Raw genomic sequence first — 13,112 nt, forward strand, 5'->3', positions numbered from 1 at the left:
CTTCCCATTATGGGACCCAGGACCATGCCAAGGGCTAAGAGGGAGCTCAAAGAGTTGTTGAGGAAGGGCCAGCAGGTGGTAGCAGACTGGGCCACACTCTGTGTGTGTGTGTGTATGTGTGTGTGTGTCTGTCTGTCTGTCTGTGTGTCCCTATGTGTGTATGCTTTCTGTCACTCACCCTGAATCGTAACATTCCAGTGCTATCAACACAGATCTCATCCCATACCCCTTTCTGGGCAAAGTTAGCCACTGGCCAGAAGTCTGTGGTAGGCCTGTGGATAGCTCCTGCCAGTGTGCACTTCTCCAAGAACATCCTGGAATATCCCTTGTGGGCGCATGGGGGAAGGTTGGAGACAGCTCTGGCCTCCCAGCCAGCAGACTTTGGCTCCCCTAGCTCTGGAGCCTGAGTAAGGCTATCCCAGTCCAGACCCCCAAAGCCACAGCTTGGCTCAGTTGAGTGTGAGGTCAGGGAACTTGTATTCCAAGAATGCAGGAGGCAGAGCTTCAGATAAGGTCTGGATAACCATCTGGGGTAAATATTTGCCTTCTTTCTGGAGCCAGCCCCAACCTCCAAGGGGAGACTATGGCCTGGGCTCAGGGTCACCTCAGAGGATGTGTGTTGGTACAAATCTCCCAAGTGAAGAAATCCCTGTCCCCATGAAGAGTCTGGGTGGAACCAAGGGAGATCCCATTCCTCACCCCCAGCCTCTGGCATATCAGCTCTGCAGGATCTGGCCCATCTGTAAAATAGGGGTAGGATGACTTTTCTATCCAGATTAGGCACCAAAAGTTGGGGTGTGTGGGAGGTTCTTGTCATTGTACCAGGTCTTCTGGGATTGGGTGAGCCCATGTGATGGAGGTTCTGTGCTCACTTAGCCACTTGGGACTGAAGCAGCTCTGTATTCCCAAAGGTGCCATGTCTGCCATTCTTAGAACTCTTCTTCCACATCTTGTGAGCACCTCATGTCTGGCTCAGCCCTCAGGGTTGCAGGCCGACTGCCCCATACTCTGGAAGGACTGACTATCTGCCTACTCCATCTGAGTATGTTCATGGCTAGGCCAAGATCCACGCCGGCCTGGAGACTCCCCTGCAGATGAGTAGCTTGAGCAAATGGTATCCCTTATTTAGAAAGGAGATAGGGGCTGAGAGAGGCTGAGTTAACTTGCTCAGGATGACCCAGCAGTAAATAGAAAAAAACAGGGACTTAACCACAGAGGCCAAGCCAGGGTTCCAATCCAGACTGTGGTCTCCACCAAAACAACCCCCAGTTCTTCCTGCAGATCCCTGGAATAGGTGAAGATAGTAAATTGGCAATGGCTGAGGGAATCTATCTTGGCCCTGAGACAGTTCCATCCCCAAGTGATCTCTGCCTTGTGCAAGACCGACCAGGGCATGCTCACCCTCTCGCTGTGAAGGAACCTCCCACAACCACATTCCCTGTCTGGAGCTTTGGAATCCTGCTCACCAAGATGGGCGTGGCTCTGTATGGCCTTCTCTGTCACTGGTGGAAGCTGCTTTGTGGTTGGAGTCTCACGCCCTGTCCCACCACCATGGGTCCCCATCCACAGGAAACCAGGGTGAGCTCCTTCTGCCCACAACCCTCCATGATACCAAAGGCCTTTGAGGAAGAAAACAGTGCCTCTCAGACCTGCTATTTACCCTGCGGTCTGTACTGTCTGGGAGCAGCCAAGGACAAGTCACCTCTTGTCTTCTATCCTTGGCCTTCCTAGGTATCCGTGCTCAGGCAGGCTGGGAGCCAGAGCACAGGACACCGGCCGGCCTGAGTGGCTCAGGCAGCATTGTCTCTTTTGTGTCTACAACTTCATGCAGGCTCCTGGTTATCTGAGCCTCCTTCTGTAGGGTGAGGGGCCTCGCATCCACTTGCCCTGGGCTACTGAATGACTTCCAGGGCCAGGCTGCTGTGTTTATTAACTCTGTAGTAGCTGCTTGACCTTAGACAGTTAGGGAACATCTCTAGGCCTTGAACATAAATTAAAGAGCATCTTTCTGGAGCGAATTCCAGCCATCGTGACCCCATAGTATGGAATCAATAAACACCAGTCTCCAGTTCCTGTCTCTTCAGATATAATGCAGGCTCATACCCCTGACCCAGGCCAGGGCTCAAATTCAGTGTCCTCCACCTGCCCCCCTTTCCTCTCCGGCCTGTTTGCCACTGTGCCCACAGGCTGCAGAGGATGGGGGCATGCGTCTGTGGTGAGCCACGCACTCCGAGCAGCAGGCCTGGCAGGCATGCATCCTTAAGGCCTGGATAGCACCCACCAAACGAGCAAGGCCTTTCCCACTCCGGCTTCTGTCTCCACTGCCAAAATAATCATTTTCTCTTTGTCAGCGGCTCTGCTGGCCAACTAGACTTCAGGAAACGCCTGTGCTGTGGGTGGCAGGAGGCAAGAGGCCCATCCCCTTTCCAGCCCAGCCCAGCAGCTGTCGTGTATGAAACTCTCGTCCTCAGTTTCCTCTTCTGTAAAATGGAACATTGCAGCTACAGAAACCAAGGACTATTCGTGTTCCCAAAGTAGAGGGACTCTCAGAGCCAAAGTCTAAGAGGTGACCCGTTGACTTGACTGGTGGCTCTGGGTCTCTTGCTGTATAGAACCTGCACTGGCCCCTACAAGGTTATTCACATTCCCTCTAGTAGACAAGGGTCCATACCCTATATGCACTGCCTTACACAATCTGTGTCTCATAGGGACACACGCACCTATGTCCCTACAGTTGAAGAAACAGGCAGGGAGGTTTAAGAACTATATGCCAGATGCACAGATTCAGAGATAGGGTAAGCCTGGGGTTTGAACCAAGTTCTTCTGATTAGAAGAACCCTAAACCCCAGAGCTCAGGAGTTTTTGGCAGCTGTACCTACTGGGCACTGAGGGAGCCTGGGCCGGACAGGAATAGAAGCCAGGATGCAGGGCTGGCACCACCTGTCCCACCCTCAGCTAGGGCCCCCTGCTCTGAGAGGCAGGCCACCCTGAAGCCTGCATTCCTAGGACGCAGAGGCAAGCGTGCTGGCCCATGGAGGGGCGATGCTTGCTTCCAACCACAGAACTGCTTTCCCAGAGCCAGAACCTGAAGTGGATGGGGATCTGCATCTCTCACCCTACCAGAGAGCCTCCTGGGTCCCTATGAGCTTCCGGGGCAGTGGGGGGGGGGGCAGCCAGAGACCACGCAGTGAGCAGAGCTAATGGCTCTGCAGATCTGCTCTGCCCTCGAAGATCTTGGAGCAGCCCCCGGATGGTCTCCCTACCTCCTGCTTCTCATCCAAGTTCTTCTGCCTCAGGAGCTGCAGGAACTCTTTCCAAACTAGAATTGGGCTCATCCTCCCTCTAATTGTCTCTGCCCATTGCCACTCAGCCCTACGTTCTCATCCTCTCTGCCGGAAGCTCATGCCCCCCCCCCCCCCGTTCTCTATACCTCCAGACCATCTAGAAACTTTGCTTCTACACAGATACTAGTCCCTGAATCTTGGCCTGCCTTTCTGGATCATCCTTCATGTCCCAACTCACTCCACCCCTCAAGTCTCTGTGGGGTAGGCCTTGCACTTCTTCTCTACACAAGATACTACTGAGGTTTAGTGTTTCGTCACAAGCTGTTGAAGCAGCAACCGACCACGGTCACAGCCTGGGCATTCATGCCATATTTATTGAGTGAATGAGGGAGTGTCACCACTTCCTCTTGGATCTTCTAGAAAGAGAGAAAGGCAGGGGGTGGAGATCCCTTGGACTGGGAGACTGAAGTCTGCAGAGGTGGAGTGTTTGGTCCCGCCTTTCACCCCATGACACACCCCTTGCAGGTCCTGTCTGCCAGCTTGTTCAGCCTGCTAACCTTTCCCTCTGGTATCAGTTGTGGCTGTGTGCTTAGCTGCTCCCTGCAGGAGCCAAACTCACTAACCATGCCCTCTCTCTGCAGGAAGATGGACCTTGAGTGACGTGGACGGGCTGTGAGCTGCTGGCCAGCGTAGGAACACTAGTGACCCTTGGCTCACTGAGGTAGGTGCACATTACTGCTTTATAGCTCCCAGAGTCCGGGCTGGGGTCCTCTATTAGTCTGAGTCACACGGGGCCTGCTCAGCCCTCACAGTGGGGTCCAGTGCCACCACCTTTGCTAGATGTCATTGTATCCCAAGTGCTCCCTTCAGCTGGTGCTCCATAGCCTCTGACTTGAAGTTTCTCACATAGCTGCTGAGACAGGGTGGAGAGTTCCAGGGTGCGCAGCAATACTGTGTGAACAATGGTGTCCCTGAACATCAATGGAACATGGCTACCTCCGAAAGGTGACCTGAACAGCCGAGAGGCATGCTCAGTGCCATGGTGACCAGTGCTTGCTTCGGAGTGTGACTCTGGCACCTGTCCACTGGAATCTTGAGCTCTGTACCTCAGTTTACATGTCTGTCAAATGGGAGTGGCATGATGAGGGATGTGCACAGGGACCCCTCCTCCCCACATGCCCCACCATGCCCTTTCTCTGAGGACCTGCTGGTACCAGGATGGGTACAAACAGGCCCATCTCTCGGGGCGCTCGTGAGAGGGATGTGGACCAAGCCTCAATATAGAGCTTCCGGCCAGGACACCCAGCATGTCTCATCCCAGGATGGCATTTCAGAGTTGATCACGCTTGGCTCTACACCAAAGATACCTGTGTAATCTCTATTTACTTGTTGGCTCTCTGGCTGTCAACACAGAGGGTTCAGAAGCCTTGTACAGATGCTCGCTGGCCCGGAGCCCTTTGTCTCAGGGCCCCATGTCCCTGGGCTTCTCTGGGAGAGTAGAGATCCCCGCCCAGCTGACTGGAGCTTTTCTGTGAAGTATAGTGCTCCAGGAGTCCCAGGGAGGGGCTGGTAAGCACCAGGACAACTGGTGACCTGGACTGTGGTGTCCTTTGTGCTACAGGAACCACAGACTCTGCTTCTCAGCTGTATGACTGTAGGTCGGTCAAACCCCTGCAGTGAGAGTGAGTGTCCTTATCCCAAAAGGAACATGAACATCACCATCATGGCAGACAGGATGGCTAGAATGCTTAGAAGCCTCTAGTGGTGTTAATTTTTTTCTCTTCTGGGACCTTGGTTGTGCACTTAGAATACACACTCCTCCTACCCCCAACCCCACCCCATCCTCACCCCCAGATCCCTAGAGGAGGTTTATATAATGCCTTATTTTCCAGAGGCTCTGCAGTTTAAAAACCCCTGACAGAACCGTAAGTGGTAGAGTGGGGATTTGAACTGAGATCTGAAGAAATTAAACAACATGTGATGTCAAAGGACAGAGATCAGGGAGGGTCTATATAGATGCTGGGAAAGCAGCCTCCACCTCTGCTTCTTCGGCCTCCCATATTGCTCTCTGGAGCTAGAGGCTTTGCCCAGCTCCCCAAGAGGCTGCACATGCCCCTCTGTGATAGGGCCGGCTACCCGTTCCCCTCTCCAGAGGGGCCTGCCAGCAGTCCAGTTCAGCTAGAAGATTCCACGCAGACTGCCAGGTAACCTTTTTGATTCTCCTTCACGGTGGGTTTTCTTTTCGGATGTTTTTCAAGGTAATTCATTCCCTTTCCAGAAATTGCCAGTGGCAGAGCATTAGGCAGCCGGTAATTAATCATGGGAATGGCTTCAAGTTTATTCTTCAAAAAAGGGGGCGGGTGGGGGACAGAAAGCCTTGGTGGAAAAAAGAAAAGAAACCCTTTCCAAGGTAGGGCTGGTAATCGATACCTCTGTGTCCTAGAAACAGTGGGTGGGGGTGGTGGCCAATAGCTGTGGTCAGCACCTACATCAGGGAGAAGTCTCATTCTTGGCCATCGCCCAGGTGACTCTGGGAAGTCACTGCCTCCCTCTGAACTCAGGCTCGCCGCTGTAAAGTAGGTTAAGAGTAGATGCAGACGAAACAAGTGTTTCGTGGCTGTGTCCCTGTGCCTGGCACACAGGGGCTGCCCTGGAGATATTTCACTGAGTGACTAGACCATCTTGGTTGCTAGTGAGCTGACATCAGTGAAGGAGGTGGCACAGGCTATAGCTCTTTTGCAGTATGGGGTGACAGCGGGTGATGTGTTCCTTCAGTCACTTTCTAAGTGACAGGACAGTTTGGTTTGGGGCACTTTGGGCAGGAGAGCCAGAACCCCTGCCTGGGGCATCTCCAAGTTCAACCTTCTAGGAGTCAGGGCTATCAAGAGAGCACGTAAGCTGGAGTTGCGCTTGGGGCATTCGAGCTGTGGCCTGGGGTCCTGGAGCATCCCTGAGAATGGGGCCCCAGGAGCATGACGCTCTCCACAGTGGACCTTTGGGGTGGGCAGCAGGAAGATGAGCCTGGCAGGGTTCAGCGCCAAGGAGGCTGATGCTGGGACTGGCCCCGTGGCCTTGGTACCAGAACTGAACAGACCGGGAGGAAGGCCTGAGGCTGAGCTGGTGTGACAAGGCTGTGCGCTGGGTCTTGATGGCACCTCTGCCCCTTAGAGGTAGGGTCTCACACCTAGGCACCATCTGCTGACCAGATTTGGTGTGACCTGACGCTATCTCCATCTCCGTCCACCTCTCCCAGTAACTGCATTATCTTATCTCCATCCTTCTCCTTGGTTCTCCTTTGCCTAGAGACCATACATGACCTTCTCCTCCTCAGCACTGCCACTCTCCCCCACTCTGCCCAGACCGGCCAGCCAAGCCCAGTCTCTCCTCACCCCCAATCTCCTTCCTCATCAGAGCTGCTCTTTCTTTGCCAGGCACCTCACAGTTCCTCTGCTGCTCCGTCTTCTCATCCAGTCTCAGCAGAGCTGATACCTCCTGGGTTCCTGAACCTCCACCCTTCTTGGCCTGGCTTACTGGGCTCCCGTTCTCCCTTGAAGCCAGTGTGCAGACCCAGGAGGGCGGGCTGTAGCAAAAGCAGCAACAATGGGTCCATTCGCAGGCTGACAGTGCCATTTGCAGATGCTAGGAGGCAGCGTCGCATACGTGACTGGAAGAGGAACTGCCCTGTATTCTCTCTAGAGACTTGGTCCTGTTACGCTGGCCACTTAGTGTGGAGAAGGGCCTCCGAGCCCAGAGATGAAGGCGAGGGACCTGCATCCACTCTAAGGGTCTTTGGAAACCTGCCGTTTCCCTGCAGCATTATTGAAATTTTTTTGCTATAATTAGAAGTGAGGTGTGCAGGAACTGGCTGCCTGATAGGAGTGTGTATATGCTCATGAATAAATAAATTGTCCTCTCCCAAGGGAGGGGGAGCTGGAGGTAAGCTACCAGAGAACTACAGACCTAGGAATATCGGCGACCTGGTCACCCTCGGGAGAGTCTCTGGCTGGTATCTTCCTGGAAGTGCCTACTGGGTACCTAGCATTGTCAGCCTGGCATGGTAGCTGCTACCTCCTTTCCTAGCCTCATCACAGACCAGCCTCTGCCGGCGCCCTGGGCTGGAGCCCCACTGGCCTCTCTATGCCTTCCCACACTGCACCTTGCCCTGTGGTCCTTATCCACCAGCGCCCTTTCCTGATTCTGTGTAATGGCCTCTTTGGGGCCTGCTTCAATCCATGCTTCCTGTGTGCGTCCCTCAGACACACTGAGGGCTTGCTTGGTCTTCTGAAGTCTAGGCCCTTCCTCTCCTGTGCTCTCACCATATCCTCTTGGGACCTGCCACACAGTTTCGCATTGATCGTGTATCGGAATGACAATCTATTGGGTTCACAGGCAGATGTTTTATATTTCTGTTTCATATTGAGTCTTCGCTCTCTGCCGTGTACCTGCTCAGTGCACACAGCTCTCACTGTTCGGCCACGGCTACGGCTCCTGAGGACATGGCAGCTGGGGCAGGCCTGGAGGGTCTGGCTTCCTCATTCTCCAGTTAGGGGTGAGAACTAAGGCCTTGTTGGGGGAGGGGGGGATCTGGCAGAACCTGAGCCTGAGGTCATGAAAGTGGATGAGGCCAGCAGGATTATGGCAAAAAGGCTTAAGGTAGACTTGACCAAATCTAGAAGGGAGACCTTATATGGATCCTGTCCCATTTCCCACAGTGAGCTCAGGCGAGCAGGGAATGGGCTCCCGGGCCCAGACAGCCACCACAGGCATGGCTACGTGGCTCCGCCCTTACCCTCATCCCTTTCAGCCTCTAAACAGGGGCCTGAGAAAATCGAACCCTGACCTCCCAGGAAAGGAGTGCATCTGACCTCTCACTTCCCGGCAAGCATCATCAACTGCAGAGGTGTCCCAAGGGTGTGTGCCCTCTAACTCAGGCTCCCGGGAGGATAGAAGATGCAGGTGTCAGGGAACTTAAAGCAGAGATGGGGACTCACTCCCTGGGGTCAGGGCCTGTCCCTGCTGGCCTGGGGGGCCTCTCCGAATGCAGGTACTGACCCCCCCCACCCCGCATCTGGCAGCAGAGCCCATTTCCCTGTTGTCATCGAGCCCCTCCCGCTGCACTTGGCTGGCATTGTGGTGAGCCATGGAAGGTTCAGGTGCTGGCTCACTCCCCTCCAAAGGGCTTCCTCTGCCTTGGGCTTGTGCTGCTCACTGCGTTGAGTGTGTACGGAGTTGGAAACTGAGTTGGAAACTCCCCCTCTGCCCACTAAGATTCGCAGACCCTGTGTCTAAAGTCCTTGACCCTCAGTCCCTTGGCTTTTGGTTGGTTCTGTTCCTTTAAGCCAGCCGTCTGCTGTCTTCCCCTTTGAGTACTAGTGATTAGCTCAGGGCCTTGTACATGCTAGGTAAGCAGGTCTGCTATGGTCTATCACGGAGCTACACCCCAAGCCCTAGCTTTGGGGTGTGTGTGTGTGTGTGTGTGTGTGTGTGTGTGTGTGTGTGTGTGTGTGTGTGAATTTTGAGATAAGATTTTTCTGCTCTGCCAGGCAGGCCTCAAACTGTGCTGTATAGTGCAGGAAAGCCTTGAATTTGTCATCTTCCAGCCTCATGGGATTTAAAGGCAAGTGCCACTCTGAGCCACATTCCCAGCATGGCACTTGACACTCCCATGCTGAAGAGTCTGAGGGAGCCCATGTGCCCTCAGCTCCCCAGGGATGACAGCTCTTCCCAGTGTTTGGAGGACCTGACTAGGATGTGCTCCGAAGCTGTGTGTAGACTTGGTGGGGAACAGTATTGGTTCTCCAAGGCATGTATCTGCCTGTTGAGCTCCTGCTTCCTAGGGTTGGGTCCCTCAATGGGTTTCTCAGTTCTGGTCTATCTCAGTACAACGAAAATGAAAGGTTGGTGGCTTTTGTGTGGCCCCAGTGGCATCTGTTCGCTCTGGCTGTTGGGTGACTGCCCCAGTAACTGTGCTACTTAATAGAGAACATGCCCTTGGGCCATTCGGAAGCTCACCCCTCACATCCGTATGTCCTGCCCAGCATGTCTCATCCTCTGCAGTTCGCACATCTTTCCTCTCAGATGTCAGGGACTCTCTCTGGAGGCTTTGTTCAGAGCCCGAGGGGCTACTCCGGCTTGATAATCTCCTTGGTATTCTCCTGCAGCGCCCTTCCATCTGGACACTCTATGCTGTAGGACAGTCTAGCTCAAAACAATGCTCACTGCGAGGTCCTCTCCCTTCCACACGCTCTCTTGAAGCCCCTCCACCCTGCCTTTCTCTCCAGTGAGAGCTGGCGTTCTGTACTCTGTTGTCTCCTGGTTGGACACTCCCAAGTCCAAGAGCTTTGGAGTGGCAAGGAGTGACCCTGGAAGACTCTCATGAGCCAAAACCTGAAGACAGTGTATTTTCCTTTTGTAGATGATCCAAACATCCTTTAGGTTATGTGGCTTTTCCCAAGTGGTCTTAAAGATGTCTGGCTGATAGGGGTCACCTGTATCATAGCCGCCTCCATCGGCTCTTCCAGTGGCTGATTGGAGAGATCAAACTTTGACTCCTGTGGTTTGGAGTGACGTAGTGTAACACCTGGTTGAAGTGTGTGTTTTAGGGACAAATGTGCTGGGTTCAAGTCTTTGCTTTGCCGCTTAGGAGCCAGGTCATTGTGGACAGAGGGACCTGTCTTTAGCTCCCTGCTCCTCCCTTATCCACCCATAGCAAGAGCTGGGCAACACCCATCCCCCCCTATGAGCTGAAGACCAGGGATTCCTGTCCTAACAGGGATGCCTGTCCTAACAGGGATTCCTCTCCACTGGACAGGAGCATTCAGTGAGGTTTCCTCATTGTGAAGCCTTCCACATTCTACCCCCTCCACCCAAAGTCCTCTTGTGAGCAGGAAGTTTTAGACTCATACATGGGTGTGTTAGTAGCACTTGCCAAGCCTGCCAGCATTCAGGGACTATTTCAGACTTGAGTTAAATACAGATTCTTGGACTGTCTCTTAGAGTTAGATTCTATGGATTGCTGTTGATCGAGCCCAAGTCTCCAAAGTGTTGTGTCTGTGTGCATTTCATGTGTGTCTACATGTGCATGTACATGTGGAGATAAGAGGGTTGACTTTAAGTGTCTCCCTCAACTTGCCTCCTCCCTTAGGCTGGTTGGCTAGGGAATTGAACGATCTGCCTCTTTGCTAGCTCAGTGCGGGAATTTCAGAGGTGCACCACTGTGCCTGCCTTGTAAGATGGTGCAGGGGGCCTGAACTCAGGTTCTCCTGCTTCTACTTGCACCAAAGCCAGCACTTCCCCTTTAAGCCATCTCAACAGCTCCAGGCCTCGGAGTTTAAACAGGTAGCCTCATATGAAACCTGTGGTCAACCCAGTCTGGCCTGTATGTCTACAGAGGGGAGCTGGCCTAGAGGCCACATGGTTCTACTGGGAAATTGTGGACAAGACCTGTTATTTCCTGTGACTCCAGTTTTGTACTGATAAACCAAAGGCTTTTGTGATGTAAGGACTCTTATGCCTAGAAAGCCGTATGACAGTCAGGTGTCCCTGCCAGGATCCTGGAGGCAGACTAGCTTTCAGTCCCGTTCCCTCTGGTCACATTACATTCAGTTCGGCAGCTTTCTGCCATCCCCAAAGGCAGGGCCTGCTACCTCCATCAGCAACCAGTCCTGAGCCCTGGTTCCCTGGGCCAAGCCAGGACACCTCTCCTGGAGGCTCACCAAGAATCTTCACGCAAGGGGCTGGAGAGATGGTTCAGCAGTTAAGAGCACCGTGACTGCTCTGCCAAAGGTCCTGAATTGAAATCCCAGCAACCACATGGTGGCTCACAACCATCCATAATGAGATCTGGCGCCCTCTTCTGTGGTATTGGAAGACAGCTACAATATACTTACATACAATAAATAAATCTAAAAAAAAAAAAAAAAAAAAAAAAGATTCTTCATGCAAGTGACCAAATAGTCCTCAATTTCCAAACTTTAGTAATGCTCAGAAGAGCTCATAGGTCAGTGTGGGAAGGCTGGACCTGTTCTAGTTAGGTGGCTCAACCCTTGCAAATGACAGAGAAGGAATTTTTTAGTGCTAAGGCCTTGATGCCTCATTCCGCCTAGGATGATGTCAAGGCCTGGGTGGTGCTATAAATCAGAAGAGAGGACAGAACTTCTCTGACCACTGGCATCTCACTTACAGAACCAGCCTTGGGCGTGGGGCCTCGTGGATGACTATAGCTCATATCGGGTGGAGACCCAGCTCAGTAGCGGATGTGGGACCACCACCAGAGCTCTGCACAACCAGTCTCTCCCCGCTGCACTCACCACCGTTTATATAGGTTGTACTTAGCATATTATGTGTGATAGGAAAGAACAGCGTACGGTAGTCTCTGTATAAACGCTGGTGGGGTCGGGGGTACAGAATAAACAGAGGGGTGTCTGTGGAGGTGCTGAATAGCCAGAAAGCAGCAGCAGAGCTATGGGAAATGAAGCCAGGACATCTTAGCAGAGTTCATCGGAGCCCACCCAGGGTAAGCAGTGTGTGCTGGGGCCATCCTCCCAGGCTCTGGCACCACATCCTGCAGACCTGACCTGTACCTCCTGAGCCAACGCATCTCTCTCACCTGGGCTAAGAGGCTCTCACAAGGGAGAAGAGGTGCCCAGAGCTTGGCTTCAGAATGGTGCAGCCCTTCTGGGGGTGATTTGTACACAGTGTTTGGTACCCCAGAAATACTCACTCACCCTACAGGCTCTAGGACAAGAGACAAACAGCTTTTATAGCTTTTATAGTGCTCTGTCTCTGAAGGGCGAAGGACAGCCGAGTCATCAGTCCCTGAGAGGATAGTCATTAGTGATGGAAACAGTAATGACATCAGCCTTTCCCGATAGCCCCCTGGCAGGTGATGATTAGAGTCACCCCTGGTGTATAGATGAAGAAACTGAGCGACGCTATGTAACTCTAAGCTAGAGACCTCCTGTCTAGCCCCTGTTGCTGAAATGTAGCACAGGACCCTCAAACAACTTTTTGGACACAAATCTGAGTAAGACACAAGCTCTTAAAAACTGGTGTAATTATCCATCATTTGATATATGGGTTAGAGGCTAGCCTGGGCTACATGAGACCCTGCCAGTCAATCAATCAATCAATCAATCAATCAATGGTCTATCACCCAATCAGACCCCTTTATTACTCTTTGCATACATTCTTCCTGGACTTGCCTACTTGGTACAGAGCAGCCTACCTATAGTTAGAGAATGTCTCTTCCTGTAAGCAAGCCCTTTCTAGCAGAAAGGAAGTGATCTCCAGCCTTGAGCTCTGGTTAGTGAGATAATTCGGGTGTTTAAATGAACACAGGGCTACAGGGAGAGACATTGTCTGACGCCGGGACTACGTGAGTTCCCCAGATCTCCCAGCTCTGTCCAGTGCTGTCCCAGAATGTGCTGACCAGTGCACGGGCATCCTTCCTCGGAGGCCCCCAGGCTATAAAGGCACAGAACATGGTGCTGGCCCCTGTGAAACAGATTAAAGGGCTGCAGGGCCAGAGGACACCCTGCTGGCTGTGGCACTGAGGTAACCAGATGCATAGGAGGGCACTGAGGAAGAATTTTAAGAATCTACTTTGATGGCTAAAGAGTGAGTGAAAGTGACTTTCCCAAGGCCACTGAACCCAAATTTAGCTGTCAATCATGGTGTCACAGTGTGGTGTGCACGTGACTGCTTAAGACTGTGTGCTGTGTGTCAGGAGAGCCTTAATGGTAGCTGGTTTGGTTAGTACTTGCTCTCATTTCTTTGCATACACCATCTAATTTAAACCTCATAGATGTTTGTTTTAATCTGGGCATG

The 13,112-nt window shown here is 52.7% G+C and overlaps 1 protein-coding gene across 4 annotated transcripts in view; it reads left to right on the forward strand.

The window, feature by feature from the left end:
* Zmiz1 (zinc finger MIZ-type containing 1) overlaps positions 1-13,112 on the forward strand; it is a 203,552-nt gene that overhangs the window by 73,824 nt on the left and 116,616 nt on the right. For all 4 annotated transcript variants that reach the window (XM_052189896.1, XM_052189899.1, XM_052189898.1 and 1 more), the window contains exon 3: positions 3,926-4,005. The gene's annotated coding sequence lies outside the window, so the exon portion shown is untranslated. The remainder of the gene's footprint in view (positions 1-3,925; positions 4,006-13,112) is intronic.

The sequence above is a fragment of the Apodemus sylvaticus genome, chromosome 8 (genome assembly GCF_947179515.1).
Source record: "Apodemus sylvaticus chromosome 8, mApoSyl1.1, whole genome shotgun sequence".
In the NCBI taxonomy this organism is placed as follows: Eukaryota; Metazoa; Chordata; class Mammalia; order Rodentia; family Muridae; genus Apodemus; species Apodemus sylvaticus.